The sequence below is a fragment of the Rhipicephalus microplus genome, chromosome 4, assembly GCF_043290135.1.
Source record: "Rhipicephalus microplus isolate Deutch F79 chromosome 4, USDA_Rmic, whole genome shotgun sequence".
NCBI lineage: Eukaryota > Metazoa > Arthropoda > Arachnida > Ixodida > Ixodidae > Rhipicephalus > Rhipicephalus microplus.
The window spans coordinates 127595045-127616028 of NC_134703.1; the positions used below are offsets into that span (position 1 = coordinate 127595045).

At 47.4% G+C, this 20984-nt stretch overlaps 1 long non-coding RNA gene across 1 annotated transcript in view; it reads left to right on the forward strand.

Moving 5' to 3' along the window:
* LOC142814605 (uncharacterized) overlaps nucleotides 1-20984 on the forward strand; it is a 163774-nt gene that overhangs the window by 8141 nt on the left and 134649 nt on the right. The gene's annotated exons all lie outside the window — the stretch shown is intronic.

Sequence of the window (20984 nt, forward strand, 5' to 3'; positions counted from 1 at the left end):
ACTATGAGCTATAATATATCTGATGTGTCTAATTTCACTTATTCATGGTTGTGGCTTTCTATCATGTCCAATTTCCTGTGTATTGACGTAAATTTCTGACATTTAGTGCACATTTTCTGGCAACTTACTGCGCACCGCATGACACATGTCTTAACAGTCGTCCATTATCTGAATTGTAAGTTCAAGGCAATTGCCCCAAAGAGCAGTATAGCGTAGTCAAGGTAGTTTGAGATGTCCTAACTTTTCCTCACGCCCCCCCCCCCCCCCCCTTATAATTTCACACATTTTATGTGTATATACACGCGCACACTATAGCATGCATAAAAAAGGATCGCCCCCTCTCCTTCTCCTTCCTCGCCTCCGACCATGGTCAGTCGGCATGCAGAGAGCATACTTGTATATAGTTCCATACTTGTATATAGTTATGATATCCGAACATATATAGTTGAGACCTTGAGAATGGTACATGGACCAGCTGCGCTGCATTATGCATGCATGCAATTTACTTCGTTCATACTTAAGTTTGTATTTCCTTGCACGTTCATTTTTTTACGTCAGGTAGCAAACCACAGCTTCCTCCTCGGTATCCTTGATTTTTTTGACCATGCATACCTTCTCATTCTCCTGGCAATTAAGTGTGGAAGTGCCAGCCCTCTTCGCGCGTTCTTTTGTGCCGCAGTCGTTGATATATATATATATATATTTTCATGTAACCGTTGGCGCCGAAACGAGGCAACAACACACAGGGTGGGGGACTAATTTACTGGGCGCCGAAATTTCTCTTAAAGACGGCCCTCTGGTCCTGGTGGCGCTCTCGGCCATCTGAACGCCCCACTGAAGTCCTTATGGGGCTGTGGTGAGGAGTGCTGTCTCCATCGCATTTGTTAGCTATTTTGCGACACTCTCGAGTAGAGGCTCTGGACATGCACGCCCACTAAATGTGTCACAGGTTCGCTCTGTACTTGCATACACAGATCGGGATATTGTCATGGGAATACCAGTGATTGTATGCCACCAGGTTTGGGCGCATATTGGCTTGAAGGAAGTGCCAGGCCATAAGGTTGGTTGGCGCAGGGGCAGCAAACGAGCCCTCTACAATATATATTGGGTTGTAATTTCTTTGTAACAAACCCTGCGTTCTCCCCTCACCTCACGCACAGAAGGCTCCGTGGCTCGGAGTGAGAGTCGTCGAGCCCCGGTGTGAGCCGCTTCGAAGAAAAATCTGAAGCATTGACGGTAGACACCGTTTAATATTCTGCATTATAAGTGGCCAACTTTCACTTCCTGGTGATCGACTTGAATTGCGTATAATTTCCACGTGGAACTTCAATTCAAGTTCCACGTGAATCGTGGAACTTGAATCGTGAAACTTGAATCGTGGATAATTTCGGCAAATACAGGCCAGTGTAGCTGCAGTCGCATGTCATTGAGGCTCTTGAAGGACAACATTGAATGTATATGTAGCATATATAAGCGGGGACACAAGTGAGACAGATGAATGCGCGCACAATAAATCTGATTGTCCAAAGCCTTTCCATTTATATTTAGGATCCGTCCTGTAAACAAGAGAAGTTACAAACATTTTCTCTTCTCTCATCCCGATGACAGCGGTTGAATCGAAGCAGGGGGTGATGTCAAAGGGAAAGAAATACGTCACGCGTGCTTAGTAACCTTGAGCACGTTTATTCTGCTTTTTTTAATGCATTGCTTTCAAGTGCGATCGCACGTGGACGCGTGGATAAGTCGCGGCCTCCCGCTGCCGCCTTAAAGTAACGACCGCAATGACTGATATATACAGTGGCTGTGACGAGTGATTTTGGAGCTTGTAGCGTCATCTGTCGAAAGAATAGAAAGCAATTCTCGGCTCACTTTGAGAATTTGTATAGAATCCCAGACCCCGTGATGCGCTATAATATTTGGCTCGCTTATTCTTGGTATAGAGCCTGGACTACCGATCGGCAGCGTTTTCTGACCATGCCCCTTTAAGAATTCCGGAGAAGCCCTGCCCAGACAACCGAAACGTGCCAGTCGATGGCTTCCACGACAAAAGAAGTAGTCCTGCTAGTGCATTCGGCAGTATATTCTCAGAAGGCGGGGTAACCGGCCGTTCTGCCCGTGACGTCAGTCCCGAGTGTGGGCCGATTGGTGCAGACTTGTATGCATCGGCCTTCGAGGAGGAAATGGCGCAAAATTTTGAGGTTGTGCCCGACCATGTATTGGGTGTGGTGCTCGATGGCTGATCTGAAGGTCGCGGGATGGAATACCGGCCGCGGCAGCCGAATTTTTGGTGTTGGCGAAAATGCTTGAGATCCATGTACTTCGATCGATTCGCGTGCACGTTAACGAAGCTTAGATGCTAGGTGGTCTTAAATTCTTGGAGCCCTCCACTACACCGTCCCTAATCTATGTCGTGGTACGTTAAACCCCAACGATTACTATTACTGCTCGTGTTCACGTTTCTATGCGTTACAGTTATGTTCAAAGAATCCATACAAATAAACCGCTCGCATTACAACTTTTTCAAGTCGTGACGTAAGTGTAACTTGTATTCGCGTGAGCTCGACTAGGTGAACGTGATTACTACGTGCATATTCAAGAAAAATAAGGTGCCAGTTACTTTCTTTTCCCCTTATGCATTCTCTTTGCATTCATGGTACATGTTTTGTTGATGCACTTGCATGCAAGGGCTCGAAAACCTTCGAGGTTGTAACAATAGGCCCCTAAGGAGTGCGATAATTTATAAACCAATATTTGACATACGTTTTATTCGAGATGAACTTGCTTCCCTTGTATGTTTAAAATAATTTCTGGCGGCCCTTTCACAGCTGTCAAAAAAATAGGACACTTCAAGCTGCAACACTTACATTATGCGAGCTGTGTTTCTAGCGTTCTCTCAGTGCTTATATAAGCGTTCGGAAAGGTTGAAGCTATAGCTCCACCAGGCGCAAATTACAATGCACTATCTACAAACATGTCGTACTCTCATACCATCAACACAAGGCCCTCATTACTGCATTCTAATATAGTAAGCAAAGTAATGTTGTTGTTCTGTGTGAATTTGACTCAATAATTGTGTGTTTAGCGATTAATTTTGAAACAACAGATTAAAACCATAGTCTTCACATGTGTGAGCAATGCGTTTTTGGTGGCACTCATTTAGCGAGAGTAAAAGTTACGCTTTTTCACTTTGCTTCCTGAACACAGCACGGCCCGTGCAGCATCATAGTGTCTTCCTCAATGTGGCACTTTACAGCCGCACGAAGTACAGTGAGGTTATGTCGAAACATTGTGTCTATGCAGAAGGTTCTGACAATCTAACGAGGAATGCGTCCATGCTCTCTTGTGACCACAAGTTCACACAACTTAACTAAACAAGTTGCGTACACTAAACGTAGCCGCCGCTGCAGAGTGTTATACGACATCCTGAAGGCGTCGAATGTCTCACGTAAATGAAGCAATAATTCACAATGCCCTGATTGTCTAGGGTGTAGCGATGATTTTATTTAAGGCAAAGGGGAGGGGTCTGGCTGCTATGTATGTATACTTGTGTCTGTGTCTCTGTATGTACACTGTACACACATGAAAGCTATAATTACGGGGAGCGGGCTTAACCCGGCCCATCCACCATCTGAATATGTCTGCGCCAGCCGTTACGCAAACAAGCCGGCTTGAGCGTAATCATAAAAAAAAAAAACTATAGAACACATCCCAGAAAGATTCCCTTTCATGCAGAGTGATTTTTCACCATTAGCCTGTGACGCCAATCGACATGCTCATTATACGGTGGTTTTTCCGGCAAAGACGTTCATGAATTCTATCGCTGGAACAGGCCCTGTATTTGCAAAGCAGCTCGTCAGATGGAGCTGCTCGAGGAGCCGGCTAATCGAAAGAGTGGGCATATGAGTAACAGCATGTCCGCAGTAAATGAAAACGCTTCGCGAATTCGAGAGGGTGGGTTCGCATTCTCACAGCTTTCCTTTATTACGGTGTGATAATGATTCGTAATATATCACCACACCGAGCACAATCGGAGCGCCATGCCAAGAGATTAGTCGGGCTTATATATATCATTGGTATATATCATTGTAGCTTTCATATGTCCTTTTCGCTGGAGCGTCGGCTGACCAATATAGTATAAGACATTTTGTAGTCTGTGCTATGTATACGTACGGTCGATTGCAGCAGAGTCGTCTTGTAAATGTAGCCCTATGGACTTCCGCTTAAGCCTGTCTTTATTTAGAACTATAGCGCAGTGCCGATGACTACAGGCCCTTGCATAACGAATCATTTTTTAGTATTATTCTTATAAGTCGTCGTATCAGAGGGATATAGGGGAACATTTTTTACGGTTTTTGCACCAACAATCTCGTCAAAATGATTCCAGCAATTGCACAGAGTCATCAGTTATCTCACCTGCTGTGAATAATTGCGATCGGGTGGTCTTTCTATAATTTCACGTTAACTATATGCATTTACCACCATAAGGCATAGTGTACCAAACCATTTTCTTTTGCCGTGGTAAACTATGTCAGCCTATGTTAAACAATGGCTATGGGGATGAAACCGTGCGACTTTCGAAGGTCACAGGTTCTATCCCGGCCGCGGATGTCGAATTTCGATGGAGGCGAAATGGTAGAGTCCCATGTACTGTGTGATGTGAGTGCATGTTAAAGAACATCCGATGATGGAAACTTCCGGAGCCTTGCACTGCGGCGTCTCTCTTAATCATATCGTGGTTTGTGGAAACAAAACCTCATGGATATTATTATTATTACTATATTACCTACCTACCTTCCTTCTCTTTACTTACCCCCCCCCCCCTCTTTTACGCTGTCGCTTGCACTTTCATAAGAGCCTAAGCATCACTCAAGCAAGTTAGTTTTTTCCCCGTTACCTCGGCTTTTCGCCGTCTAACACGTGTGCGCAGAGAGCTTCCAAAGACTGTTTGGAATCAATGAAGACACACAGACGCCAGATTCTTCACCTTATAGATAGATAATTTATTTCGTCAAGTACAGATCTCCGTAGCAATGAATTCTCATATAGTGGTCTCCATGCATATACAGTCGTCATAGAAGTATGTGCTATACTGAGCAGTACAGCGGTGATGCGAATAAAAATGTGTAGGCCGACACCGCCTATAGAGCGCGTTCAGGAACTTCAGGCTTTGGTACTTACCTCGCTGTAAAGGCACTTCATATATGTGCCGCTTTCGACGATGCCATATAACTGTTCCAACAGCTGTCACTGGGGGTCAGATCTTCCACCACATATCAGTAAAGCACAGAGAATACTGTATACGACGAAATGTCCAGGCTCGTCATCTAGTACATACTTCTTCCACTTTATAGTGCAAGAAATCTCTGCAATATCGCAAGAAATCATTTTCCTGCAATATTTTCTGTAATCTTGAGTGATCATTAATGCGAAAAAATACATACACTGATTGTATTTATTGCCTTTTGCAATTTTTGGAGAGGGATTGCAGGAAGACCTCGTGAACGCATGAGTGTACAGACTTTAGCCTCGCGTTCGTGAATAAACAGCTTTAGTTTAGCCGTTTTCCTGCCTCCTCCTTGGTTTCCTGTCTTCATAATTTTATTCGCTGGATATATTCTTTCCTTTGGCATCAGCCAATGGCGTAAATGCTATAAGTCTAGCTCCTATATAGCATACACGCACCGTTGGCGTGCATGGCGAGCTCTAAGGCAGTGAAATGTTAACTTGCATATTTGTCGCTTTTAGCGGGAACGCATCTGCGAGGGACAGGCATCAAGTGACAGTAATGGATGCTACTTCTGTAGGAGTGAACCACCGCGTCTTTGCAACAAAAGCTTGCGAGTAAATCTCGCACCATAAATTATGAACGGCGACCGCACATGCTGCATACATTATGATAATGACATACAATTTTATGGTATCACGTATAGTTGCGACCGCGGCTCTCTTTGGTGTTATTCGCGGTGAAACCCTTTTTTTTTTCGTACGCTAGTTTTTGGAAGTATTGCGCAAGTAAAGGAAAGCCATAAATTATGAAGTAAAGAAAGTTTTGAACGCTTCCTGATACTTTACTTTAACAGAGACCGATTATGCTAATATACTTGTGTTTATGCTGCAGGTTTCTTGCGACCTGACAGCATGCTCTAAAACAAATTGCGTCTGATTGGCTACTTCTCAGTGATTCTTGCACATTTAACTGACTGCTTATTCTTAATTATGTGTGTCGAGCTGAACGGCTATAGGACGTGCATCTTACAGGAAAGTGAGCCACTTCAGAGGGATACTTAGTAGTTTCGGTTGCGACGATGCTGATCCATCTTAACACTGCGAAAAGTCTGACTCACTGCTTTATTTTTTACACACTAGGAAAGTTGCAACACAGGCAGACTGCTATAGCAGCCTACATGTGTTGCAACTTTTCTAGGTGTTAAAAACGAGAATTCTGATGAGAAACCTGACATATATTGCGCTGCTTCACAGTATAGTTGTTTCTTTGTAGAAGTGTTACATGTTTACAACACCAAAACTGTATTTAATAACATGATTGTATCGTGAACAACTTGAAATAGTCAGAAAATCGTATGCGGTATCACTGTTAATATTTAACGAAAAGATCCCCGAAGACACATATTTGTTCTTTAAGAATGTCATCTGTTCTTAACACACCACGAGCGCTGAAAAAAAATTTTAATGGCTATCGCAATGAAATGAAGAAACTTTTTTTTCGTGCCTTACTATCGCAACAGCCATGTCAGTGGGACGCAACGAATGAAGGTATAATATATACCTGAGTCATTTTTGGCCATGAGAACGGACTGAAAACCCAGTTGTACCATGATAATTAAATGTTGTTGAGCCTTTGGGTAGCGTGGTGCGGACTCGGGCCATCCGAGTCCCCGGAGAGGACGAGTAGAGAAGCCGGAGAAGGAGAAAAAAATGTTTATATACAGTATTTACATGGTAGCGTGGTACAACATGAAAAGAGAATCACACACGAGCGCCTCTGCGCTAGCGTTTTTATCCATCGTCCGCCTTCCCAAGATCCCTTGCAAAGAAAATTTATGCGCAGGATACTCCAATGAGATCGTCGTCTTCCTCTCCGTCCCCGAAGAGGGAAAGCCAAACACCGCCTCCCTCTGAACCTAGGAAAGGGGCAAGACCTGCCCAGTTCGCTGTTTGGTGAGGGAGACCCCACGCGCCAGCGTGGCACCACAGTGAGATGACGTGGAATCCCATGCGCAAAGTCGCTCCCTGATGCAGCCAGGTTGACTCAAGCAAGGCAGAATACCCCGTACAGCTGCTGGGTCGACGCTGCTTCGGAGTGTTGCTCTCGGCGGCTGACAAAAGCTTGGCCAACGACTTTTGTGTCAAGAGGAGCCGGCGACGTGGTTTTTCCAGATTGTCCGCGTCCGTCGCCGTCCCGGTGCAGGGTTGACTCATCAACAGCTGCCAGGTGCCAGCAGGCCGCGAAGACCACGTGGAACTTGGGCGAGGCACAACAGCACCCCCGCCGCCAGATGATACATCGGGAGGTCGAGTTGTTCCATGCAGCTCGGCCGGGTCGATGTCGGCGACGTTCCGGCAAGGCTCTTGCTTTCTCGAAGGGCCTGGTCAAACTGGAATGCTCCAAGAGCTGGCCTCTGCGCCCCGCTTCGGTGAAAAGTGGGTGACAAGCTCCAAGAAACGACCTTTGTCAGCCACACACAATGCGACAAGCACCGCGTGCACGCCACTCTCATCGCCAGGCCTCCGATTTTACAAAGCAAACATCTTATCTTAATAACTTAAGCTCAAGGAAACAATGTGCATACCAATCGGGACAAGTGTCCAGTAACTCTTTCATACGTAACTCCATTTGGAATCGAGATAACATTATAATCAAGCTAAACAAGCAAACTGTAGAGCTCGGGACAACGAGGGAGTCAGTGAAAAATTTCTCTACGCCCTCACTGTAACACATTGAAAAAAAAAGTACACATAAACTAGGTAAAGGTAAACAAAAAATCAAACAAACCTTCCGCGTCTTTTGACGAGTCAAAACGCTCGACTTAGGGCGTCTGCATTTGTATGAAGGCCACCTCTCTTGTAGCGCACCTCGAAATTGTGCTGCTGCAGTGCTATGCTCCATCTGAGCAAACGACCATTCTTAGGTGACATTTGGTGTAACCAGGTTAGTGGAGAGTGATCAGTTTCTATAATAAACTTAGAGCCAGCAACATAGCAGCCTAGTTTTCGTACGGCCCAAACAATGCAAGCACATTCTTTTTCCGAAGTGCTATAAGCCTCTTCCCTGCTGCTCAATTTGCGACTCAAATACAAAACCGGCCGCTCCTCTCCACTCTGGTCCGTCTGACATAGCACCGCTCCTAAACCGCGTTCGCTTGCATCACACTGAATAGTGAAAGGTTTTGCAAAATCCGGTGCCCTCAAGACGGGTTTCTCACTCAATGCGTGCTTCAGCTTCTGAAAAGCGTCTTCCTTTTTAGAGTCCCATTGAATGTTCACAGGTTCGGTCTTGCGTAAACTATCTGTCAAAGGGCTGGCAATCTCGGAGTAATTCGGGACGTAATGCTGATAGTAACCTGTGAGGCCGAGGAATGCTCTCATCTCGGTCTTAGTGCTGGGACGACGATAACCGACCACCGCGGCTACCTTGAGTTCGGACGGTCGACGACGCCCATTTCCTACAATGTGCCCTAAATAGCTTACTTCAGCACAGCCCAAATGACATTTCTCTCTCTTTACCGTAAGACCTGCATTTTTGACCCGTTCCAAAACCATCCGAAGGTGTTCAACATGGTCTTCCCATTTGTCCGAAAATATCGCCACATCGTCTAGGTAAGGCAGCGCAAATTTCTCGAGCCCGTGGAGAACCTTATCCATCAGGCGGCTGAAACAATACGGCGCGTTCTTGAGCCCAAAGCTCATCATCAAAGGACGAAAAGTGCCCAGGGGTGAGATAAAAGCAGCGTATCGACTCGCGCGCTCTGTCAAAGGGACCTGCCAATACCCCCTAACAAGGTCTAACGTAGAAATGTATTTCGCCTTAGACACTGTCTCTACCCTCTCTTCAATGTTAGGAATAGGGTAAGTCTGGTCGACTGTTACAGAGTTCAGGCGGCGATAGTCCACGCATGGCCTTGGATCACGGCCCGGAATCTCAACCAAAATCAAAGGCGAGGTGAAATCACTGTCTGCTTCGATGATAACACCTAGGTCGATCATGCGGCGAATTTCGGCCTCTAGTATCTCTCTCTGTCTAGGTGACACCCGATACGGCTTACAGCTGATCGGCTTGTTAACCGTCAGCTCAATGTCGTGCTTAATCACATCCGTTTTGCCTGGCTTCTCGGAGAAAACGGTAGCGAATTCCTGTACTAAAAGCTCTAAATCTTCCTCTTGAGCCTTACTTAGGGTGTTCCCTGTGTCTACCCTATCGGACAATGTGCTGCTGACCGTGCCATCGGAAAGACAAAGGATTTCCGCGCCCTCATCCTCAGGAACATTGAGTGCAAGGTTTACTACTGCTTTTCGTCGCATGTAGGGTTTCATTAGGTTACTGTGATACACTTTGGGGCATTTCCGGCCCCACTTTACCTCGTAGTTGGTGTCTGAAAGCACTGACAACACTGTCGCTGGTCCCTCCCATTGTACGTCCAGCTTGTTTTTTCTTGAAGGGCACAACAGCATCACCTCATCGCCCACTCTAAAGACTCGCTTTCGAGCTGACTTATCGTAACGGGCCTTGGAAAGCGCCTGTGCTGCGCGCATGTTGCTCTCCACCACTTCGCGTGTAGTCCCCAGTCGCCCCAATAAATCCAGTACATAGGAAACTACATTAGGGTCCTCCCCATATCCAGTCCATGACTCTCGTATTAAGTGCAGCGGACCTCTCAAGTTCCTGCCGTAGACAAGTTCAGCCGGACTAAAACCCGTACTCTCGTGTGGGGCCGACCTCAGAGAAAACATCGCAGCTGGTATACACCCCTCCCAGTCACTTTTATGCTCAAAGCACAAAGCTCGCAAAACGCGTTTCATGACCGAGTGCATGCGTTCCACAGGGTTCGACTGTGGATGGTGAATAGAGCTATGCGCGATTTTTATCCCGCAGCGTTCTAGGAATGTAGTCGTAAGGCAGCTTGTGAACACACTTCCGTTGTCACACTGTATCTCCGAGGGAAAACCCACCCGAGAAAAAATAGACAACAATGCGTCCACCACGCATACTGAACTCAACTCTTTCAGTGCGATTGCCTCCGGGAACTTGGTGGCAACGCACAGCGCGGTCAGGACGTACCGATATCCTGATTTAGATGGAGGCAGAGGCCCCACGATGTCAATCACGAGCCGACGGAAGGGTTCTGTGACTATTGGCACTAGTTTCATTGGTGCCTTCCATTTGTCTGTTGATTTTCCTATCCGCTGACAAGTGTCGCATCCACGGACAAACATCTCTACATCCTTCCAGCACCCGGGCCAGTAGAACTCCTGAGCCAGCTTAGCTTTCGTTTTCTTTATACCTAAGTGGCCCGCCCAGGCGTTGCTGTGGGCCAGGTCGAGAATGTTCCGCCGGTATTTTAGTGGAACTACCACTTGGTTGTAGACCCGCCCTTTAGCGTTCTCATACCTGCGATGCAACACCTCGTTTTGGGTGTAGAACGAAACGTTCTTCCTAGAGTTACCTTCCTTATGTATGGCATCTAGCAGCATAGAGAGTGCGAGATCCGCCTTTTGATCGACCACTAGCGTTGCACGGTCGGTTCTGGCTAGCTGACACCAACTGGTGGACGCGGGTGTTAACACCGAGCCTGTCACCAAGTCCTCGTTTTCGGGCGTTAGAGATATTTCCTCGCTGTTGTCGACCATAGCCCCAGTTTCCGTCTCGACAACTCGCATGGCAGACTCATTTTCCGTCGCAACTACCTCAGGTTTTCCTACACTGCCCTCGGACGTCTGTTCCCCAGAGGGTGAGCTGCTCAGCTGTTGCGTCAGCTCGCGCGCCTTCGAACGGGTAAGGGCCATGCAAGCTATTTCGGTGGCAAATGATTCTCCACGTGTTTTTAACATTTCCTCAGACTTATTTGAAAATAGGTAAGGGAAGTGCTCCGGGAGGTTGGCTGAAATTGCTGCTTCCGTACACAATTGGCCGAAAGGGCCCTCGATTACAACCCTCGCTATCGGTAGGCAGACGCTTTGCTTTTCTGCCACTTGCCGAATCCAGGCACACTCTCCTATATAGTCTTCGGAAGATACGCAACTTGGATGCGCTACATCCATTGTGGCCGCCGAGTCCCTCAATACCCTACACATTCGGCCGTTCACTGAGAGTGTCCTCATGTAAGGCTTCAACAGCTTTAAGCTATCCTCTGACTCCTGAATTGTGGCAAATGCCATGTGCCTCTTACAGCTCCTGGCCATGTGGCCCTTTTCTCCGCAGCTGTAGCAAACAACTGGCTTCCGCGCCTCTAACGCATGCGCTATGTCACCAGGCGCCTTTGAACCTGATGAAGGTGCCGCCTTAGTCCCCTCACTGTCCTTTCCCTGCTGATTGTCTAATAACTTGGAATTTTCGGGTTTCCAGTTATTTCTTGCAAACCTCTTGCGTCCCTGGTTTCCCGACCAGCTTTCTACCTTTTCATTTTTTTCCGAAGTTCGTGGTGTATTGCGGAGACTACGGCGTGAGCAGTAATCTTCGGCGAGTTCTGCTGCCCTGTTCATGTCTACGTCTTTCATCCTATCCTGCACCCAAAGCCTTACCTCCTCGGGAATTCCCCGGTAAAACTGCTCAAGTACCATCAACTCAATGACCTTGTCATGGTTGCCATAGACTTGCGCGCTTTTGAGCCACTCTTCAAAGTTGGCTCTAATTTGGTAGGCATAGTCTGAATGAGATTCGTTGCCCCTCTTAGAGTGCCTGAACCGCAGGCGGAAAGCCTCTGTCGATAGGCGACATTTTCGTAGCAATGCAGCCTTTACCCTGTCATACACCTCGGAGTCCTCTTTATTCATTCTTGCGATAACATCGGACACTTCGCCTGGTAGTACGCATATCAGTTTTTGTGGCCAAGTCTCCCTACTAAACCCTGCATTTTCGCATGCTCGCTCAAAATGCACGAGGTATAATGCAATGTCGTCACCCGCCTTGAAGGTGTGGATTAGATCCTTTATCTTTGATTCTCCACCCCCTGAATTTTGATTTCCCACGGACATACGAAGCTCCAGTTCTTTCAGACGGATTTCATGTTCTTTATCCTCGCGATCCCTCCTTATTTCCTCCTCTCTTTGTTCACGGGCTAAGCGCTCACGCTCCTCTTTCTTTGCCAAAATGGTTTCTCTGGCCTCAATGGCCTCTTCTAAACTCACTTCCTCTTTTCCCAAGTGCTCCAAAATTTGTTGTTTTCTTTTAACCGAGCCGACCGAAATATTCAGCTCCTGACAAATTTCGAGGAGTTCTTGGACCTTAAACTTCTCCATCTTAGATATGCACACCGTTTCTCTTCTAAGGTAATTTTGCCCACGAGCCACCCAATTCTTGGTCTGCGAATCAAAATTTACCAAAATCACCCTACCACGTTACCGACCATCTGCGCTAACGAGTCTGGCGAAAAGAAGAGCAAACACGCGGCACTCACCACTTCGATGCAGCCGACGCAGGCGAATCCCATAAGCTGCCAGCCACTGTTGAGCCTTTGGGTAGCGTGGTGCGGACTCGGGCCATCCGAGTCCCCGGAGAGGACGAGTAGAGAAGCCGGAGAAGGAGAAAAAAATGTTTATATACAGTATTTACATGGTAGCGTGGTACAACATGAAAAGAGAATCACACACGAGCGCCTCTGCGCTAGCGTTTTTATCCATCGTCCGCCTTCCCAAGATCCCTTGCAAAGAAAATTTATGCGCAGGATACTCCAATGAGATCGTCGTCTTCCTCTCCGTCCCCGAAGAGGGAAAGCCAAACACCGCCTCCCTCTGAACCTAGGAAAGGGGCAAGACCTGCCCAGTTCGCTGTTTGGTGAGGGAGACCCCACGCGCCAGCGTGGCACCACAGTGAGATGACGTGGAATCCCATGCGCAAAGTCGCTCCCTGATGCAGCCAGGTTGACTCAAGCAAGGCAGAATACCCCGTACAGCTGCTGGGTCGACGCTGCTTCGGAGTGTTGCTCTCGGCGGCTGACAAAAGCTTGGCCAACGACTTTTGTGTCAAGAGGAGCCGGCGACGTGGTTTTTCCAGATTGTCCGCGTCCGTCGCCGTCCCGGTGCAGGGTTGACTCATCAACAGCTGCCAGGTGCCAGCAGGCCGCGAAGACCACGTGGAACTTGGGCGAGGCACAACAATGTATAGGTCTCCCTACCCCCTATATCTCCTACCCAAGGCCGTTGATTCTGCAGCCATGTTCTATTAGACATCATTCCTATTTGCCCTTTGCCAGTGGTCAGAATGATGCTTCAGTTGCGTTGCCAATGAGTTTAGTCGACCAGGAAGGATTGACGATGACATCCTGGCATGGAATGTAGTGGAAGTAATCGCTATATTTATATATGTTATGACATTGGAAGCTCGAGGAGAGAATGCCGAATGATTGTCGCGATAGTGCAATGAATCCGAAACTATAGCGACGTGACCATTCCTTTGGTTGTCCAGTTTCGTTCTGGTTTAGCAACGTTGCGTTGTGGGGCACTTCATGATGTAGATATATTGTGCGAGCGAACAAGCACTAACACAAAGATGTTTAACTATTCTGAGCTTCACTGTGTTAATGGTAATTCGGTCGTACCTTCTACTTGCATAATCTTGGCTCTATTTTCTGTGACAGAAGCGAGATTTCACAACAGTCCAGCCCTTATTAAACTCTATCATTCGATAAGTAAGGTCAGAATCTCAACTTGGCATCATTGCGAGTACAGAGTATACTCAGCACAATAGTTAGCTGTAATGTAATGAATAGTGAAGAAACCAAATTTATTCGTCATTTAAGACTTTCATGTGCAGTTCAACAGCGGACAAGCACAGTTGACGTTTATTTTACACAACTCGACATACCACAATGCAAACGATGAAAGCAGGTATAAGCAACATAAAGAAACGCCCCCCTCCTTTTTTTTTTTAAAGACCATCACTAACGTAACTTTCACATTCATTAAACAGTCAGACCAAGACGAAGCTGGCACAGGTGTATTGCGAAAGCTTCACTTATATAACTGCATCACATCCCTCCACGCGCTTCGAAGCCCACGTACACACAAACGCACATGGTCGATGAGGATTCTCCTACGCAGTGTGACGTTTCGTATGTACCACACAAACCTCTCTAGAACCGAATTTGTAGTCTCGTGGCAAACAAATTCGGATCTACAGGGTAGATGTAGAACACTAGAGCTCAACTTGCGCTGATCTCCCGCTGCTCGATGAGAGGCCGCCTCCTTGGAGTCTCTCGTAGCTGCTGTCCTGTGCCGACGAACACCAACTCCCCCTTTTTCTGCATCCTCCCCACCCACCCCTTAATTTTTCCATCCGTCCCAGCCGCACTCATCCACCCTCCTGGTTTCCTGTTCCGGGACTTTGATTCGATTTGATTAAGGGTGCAGCAGAAGCGTATTGAATAGAGCTGGATGCGAGGGGTGTCTTGGGGAGACAGGGGAAAAGAGAAAAAGCGTGGCGCGGTTGTCTGTCTGCAAAGAAGTCCAATCAGTAGCAACGCGCCCAGCCGGGCACAGGCAACGCCCTTTGTCACTCAGGGCGGATGAGCGGAGGCGAGTCCCTGCAGGCTGCTTTCTTGTCCGAGTCCGTCGCGGCAGTTTGTCTCCTCTAATTGGGCCCGCCGAACCCTCCCTCCACTCAGGCGCTATTTTTTTGTCCTCCCCGTCGTGTTTCCCTGTCCACTTGATCAGCCAGGCCAACGGCGCCGGTCCCAGCTCTGCGCAGCTGACTGGTGTGCGAGCTCGGATCCCCGCTCTTGACGCCGTCCTCTTCTTGCTGCTCCCACCACGTCGTGCACTGTCTGCAAAGATTGAACGCGCCAAAAGATCCAGTCAACCCATTGTTGCGTACTTGCAAGAAGAAGAATAAGGGGAAAGGAAGGGGGGTATGACACAAAGCCTTGCGAAAGTTCACTTTTCGTGAATGAACCTCCGATTCCTTCTCTCTCTCTCTGAAGGATCACTTTGATCTTTTTGTCGGCCGAGTTGATGAGCTCGTTTTAATCATCTCGAAGCTGACACCTTCCGGTTCAGTGTGTCCTTTTTTTCCACCTCTCTATAGTTTCTTAGAAACTGACATTTGTTTTGTTTTTATACCATGTGTCCAGCTGCCCGGCGAATGTCTGCAGGACTTAATTAATTTATTTGCGAGTGTGTTTATTTTGCTGGAATTAGAACATATTCTGAAGCGCAAGAATATTGAACAGCGTGATCCCAATATAATAATAATAATAATAATAATAATAATAATAATAATAATAATAATAATAATGTACAAGACAGAGTGCTTTCTGTGGCAGTCCTTGGTTGTGTTCCATTCGCAGTGCTCAATATTCTGCTTTTGAACATGCGTAACTTTGCGTGCGTTTTAAACAGCTGAAACGACATGTTCCAAACAGGAGTATATCAACATATAGCTTCATGGCAGCCCATCACAAAGCTTAGGTTTATTTGAGGCACAAATGGGAGAACAATAAACCTTCGCCTTCAATGAAGGGCAGATCGCGATAGCGTAATCAGGTATCATGCGCATCGGCTTCTGAACTGCTAGTTTGCTTCTGTTACCGTGCCGTGAGGAAACCAAGGACTGTGCACGTAACATTTGCCGTGACAATGCGTCATTGAATGCCTGCTGCAAGCACAGTTAAGCGCCCGCTACGCCATAATTATTCGTTTTGCGAATCAGCGAAAGGCCCACGCGTCCGTTTACATAGGGAAAACAAGCGATCATACGCAGCTGCTCACTTTTTGTTGATAGTTGTGCTGATGATACGCGGATGCAGCAAAATAGTGGCGCACCTTCTAGTGATCCGGTCGCATAACCTTTTTCCCCACTGTCGCTAACTGTTTTTCTACACCCATTTTTCCCCTTCCCAAGCACAGGGTAGCAAACCGGAGTCTTTTTCTGGTTGCCCTCCCTGTGTTTCCTTTTTCTCTCTCTCTCTCTCTGTGCTGATGATGATTAGATGTGTCAGGGCGTTTTGTAATAGGTGGGATTTTAAAACCCACCACTGTTAAATTCACATTTTTTGACGCCTGCAGCTAGGCGTGATTCTACGCTTCTGCCACGCAATATATGATGCGTTAAGGAGACTGCTTCCACTACGTGCATGGCTATCACATTCTCTTTTTTTTTTTTTTTTTTGCGAAGCAGTTTCAGGCAACGGCGATGCTCAGAGGTGAAACCCCTGCTTGCCACGCAGGCCTGACCTCGGTCCTTACTCGGACGTGAAAACTTTCGTGTATTTTCTTTGGACCTTTCTCGATTTTTTAGGTCACAGATAACAGAATGATTCTTCCCTCTCAACCAATGACGCCAACACCGACGCCAGAATTTCTGCGAAACGATGCTTGTTTACGATATCACGTTACACACATGGTAAAAATTGCCAGGAGACCGGCGAAATAAAAATAAAAAGAAACCTGTGAATGCGCTTGCCCCTGTCTATATATCTCGACTAACATATAGGCCCTGAATACTGATTCTGTGATAATATTAACGCGGAGGGGTATACGCAGTCTATACGCATGCCACGTCGTCGAGTATAAGCGCAAGAAATGATCAGAACTTCATGTGTGGCAGGCTGGGACATATACGTTATCACAAAAGTTCAAAGCAACATAATACCTGAACACCGACATCTCATCTCCTCACAGGAATCGTTGCACAACAGCAAACGTCGATGTGCAAACCGTAAAACATTCATGCAGGAATACAGATCGAGTTTAGTGTTCAGCTTCTGAACGTAATCCGCACGTACCGCGTCTCAGATTTTGTAGCAATTATCACAATTTTCACTTCACATTTTACACTATTACAGTGCCCGGAAGTAGCTCACAATTGAACACAGTCTGTAGGACAGGGTCACACACACAAAAAGGAACAAAACCTGGTCGGTGCGAAAGCGGTCTTTCATCATGGACTATAAATAAATTATGCTGGCGGTGTAGCGACAACACTATACGGCTGTCGTAGCTGTCGGGCAGATTGCGTCCTTGCCCATGCATGCTGTGAAGACGGAGCTTCGCCGCAATAACTTAGCGCGCTATCTCTGACAGGAACAGACGTTCCTCAAAGAGGGGTGCTCATTTGTGACGCGTTTAGGAGGATATACATTTTATTTATAGCCTACGAGAACAAAGCACTCCTGCAAAACAGCATCCTTTCGCTACGCGTGTGTATAGCAGAAGCTATATCAGAAACAGCTAAAGAGAACTGCTCGCCGCCCGTTCGTAATAAACGAGCTGGCTGACGTGACCGCAGGTATCAGAGATGTCACGTGCAAAGGCCTTCCCTTGCGCGGCTTCCTCTCCGGCGGTCGAGCCTGACAGGCGTTTCCTAATCAGCCGCGCTTATCTGATAACCAGACCACCGGCGCTGAACGCGTTTACCGCCTGTACAACTTCCGTAAGAGTCGAGGTTAAAGAAGAAGAAGTAGTAAAAAAACGAGAGAAGTAAGACAAAAAAGTGGAGGGTAAGTTACCGCACTGAAGCATGGAACGATATCTCATTACAACGCACGTGGCGAGAGAATGCTCAAAGAAAAGAAAAAAAAAAGAGAGAGAAGGGGAATGGTGCTATAGCTTTGCCCCCTTCCTCGCATCCTCCAGGAAATGTCAAGCAAGATTGCGCACAGCGATGGGGGGGGGGGGGGGGGGGGGATTCTCGGGAGCGCAGGCCTGCGCAGCCCTCAAGAAAACGTGACTCGCATCCACAGCAAGCCAGCGCGACATTGAACGACTTGTCGACAGCTCTCGATTGCCCGCGAGACACGGCGTGCCACACACCATCTATTTTTTGGAGGTCGCGTATCCCGGGTACGCCGTGCACGGCCATCTTGGCCCGCCAATCCATGCACCATTAGCCAAAACAGTGTACATAGAAAGTTTATATACGCCATAAGAAGCATTCAACGGAGTGGTATACGTCATTGCGTCGTCTCATTTCGCCATGTGGTATGTTACAATGAAGAGGGAAGAGGTATCGTCGAATGAAACGCGTGTCCTTTGCCTAATGGGAATCATTCAAGTCAAGTTCAAGTCAGGTCAAGTTTATTAAATAGTTCAGTTGAGTTACATGGTCAGCGTTTTACAGCAGGGGGTCCCAAAGTTTCAGAGAAACTGACAGGGGTCCTCCTATGGCTACATGGATGGGGTAATTACAAAAAAATACAGCAATAGTATACGGACACGTGAGTAATAATGAATAAGCTTGATTAACAATAAAAATACGATCGATACACAACATAATGGTAATACTCACTATTGGAAAATAACATGGAAATAGTCAAAACATGGCAATCACATGGAAATAGTCAGTTATCATGTATGGTTTATAAGACCTATTCATCGAAGGCTCCTTGGGCACCGTCATAGTCCTCTCTGGGCTGTTAACGTTAACTTGCGTGACGCCCAAAAATGCACTGACCAGGCTGCCACAAAAAATACTGGAATCAATCGGTAACGCATCACAACGAAGACGGTTTCTTTAGGCAATTGAATCTAAACACGAGTAAAGAAATTCAGCGCATTGTATAGCGAGTTTTGTGCAGGGGGCATATTCCGTAAATATGAATCATTTGCTAGCAGTATTTCAACAATCGCGTCGTGTGGCTGGTCGCATAAATAATCGATAACGATGCTCAAGATAAAAAAAAAATTGAACAATGGGCACTGGTTTTAAGCATGGATTCATAAATAGAACAAAACATTATCGGACGGATTGCTCAGCGGAACGATGTGTCAACGTCGTTGAGCGTGTTTTCGCGGGTTTAGAGTCGGTATGCAACGTCACTTGATGTTGTCAGAGTTAATTTGGAGGCGTAGAAGAATTTTTCCTAGAATGTGAGCCGTTGTTGCTTGTCGCTCAAGAGTGACATGCGCGAAGTCTGCGCACGGCCTTGGCACCTTCAGAAAGGTGACAGATCAGCTCGTGCCCCGCAAAAAATAACGTTTGATTGAGAACAGGCCGCCACGCAAGAATAGAGTACAACAGTAAATGTGGCGTTATCACGGCGTCCATTTTCAATCACGCCATGTCAGCGAACAAATCCTTCGATTATCCGGAACAAAAGAAGAAGAAGAACGAAAAAAAAACTTTGCAAATGATTACGGAAGGCAAAGTCAGGCTCAAGAAACATAAGCGCAAACTTCGCCTCTTTGCGTAGAAGGAAAAAAAAAGAAAAAAAAAAGGGAGAGAGCGAGAAGTTTCGAACCACGCGCCTGCTCCGGACGGGCGACGCACGAAGGAAATGCGATGTCTGCCGTCGACGGGCGACTATCGGGAAAGCCGGAGCCGCCATGAATCATTTCGCTGACATGGGGCCGCCATCTTGGAAACCAGCCGAGCGACGGCTGAGAGAAAGGAGGAAAACGCCCGAGGCAGAAGAGGCAAACGCACAAAGAGTACAGACGGAAACAGCGCCAGCACGAGGCGGCAGCAACACCAGAGAAGCGTAGAAAAAAAATATCAAAGAAACACGATCGAAGCGGAAAGAAACGGGAAAAATAAAGCGAAGCGGCAGAGCGGGAAAAGAAACATAACTGTACGAAAACGAAAGAAAGAAGAGGCCCGAGCGAAAAGTGGGCGGAAATAGTAGGGACATGGGTGGAGGCACAAAAAAAAAAAAAAAGAGGAGAGGAGAGACGTATACTACGGAGTGGGGTAAAGGGAGGAGGCGTACGAAGAAGGAAGACGAGTCGCTCCGACGCGGCGCTTCTTTTTGTGAGCTCGAATCGGGCTCTCCGCGAGCCTGCGTGCGTGAGCCACCGAGCTGGCGAGCTATAGGAGGGCGGTGGATGGGGGGGGGGGGGGGGGAACCCTCCGGCCGAGCCCTCCCCTTTCGTGATCGCCAAACGAAACTCGCGCAGCAGAGTTCATGGAACATACGGGTGCGCCTGAGCCGTCGCCGCTGCCAAAGAGCGCCAGAAATGCATAACAAGAAATACAGATGAACGGCGCTGGGGTGTAGTAAAGGAAGAGAGAGAGAGAGTGGGTAGAAGAGGGGGGGGGGGGGGACAGACAAAACCAGTCCGCCTTCGGTATATGCCGCCGCTCGCGAATTCGCTGCATCGCTTTTTCTTGTCTTCTTTCCAGTGTTTCGTTCGTGCTCGGCGATCTCTCGAGTTCTTGCTTGCTCTTTGTGCATCGCACCGAGCCCGTCGCTTCTTTTTTTTTTTTTTGCCTTCGCACTTTTTTTTTTGTTTCTGCGCTGCTAGTGCTCTCTTTTGAATTCGCCGCTGCGCCGCTTCTTTAACTTTTGAGTTCATCCCTACACCTCTGCCGCCCCTCCCAAGAACTCGACTGCGCTACCCCCTTCGAACTTTCCTCTCACCGTTTTCATATTCGCTAAGGATTTAGTTCACTTCTTCTCATTATTATTATTATTATACTTTCTTGTTTTGAGGTCTCCCTGCTTTTCCAGAATTAGGATCGGACGGCCCAGACGAAAAGCGAGAGGAGGGGGGGCCAGAAGGGGGAGCTGTAGAAAGAGGGGTCCGAAAAAGAGATGATACGAGGCGAAAGAGCAGTAAAAAAAGTAGTAAGAGTGAGAAAGGTGGCCCGCGAACACACGCGCACGTGAAGGGGGGAACTGGTTTCCACGCTGCAGCCGACTGACTGGTGGGCGGCTGACTACACCGAGCAGCGGCACGTTTTTCTGACTGGGCATCACGCGGCGTGCCTTGGCATTGCAGCCCGCCCCGTTTCTCCCCGAACCTCGGGGTGTGAGAGGCGCACGCGTGTACAAACGGCGTCGCCTCTGGAGTATCCGGATCCACGATCGCTAACT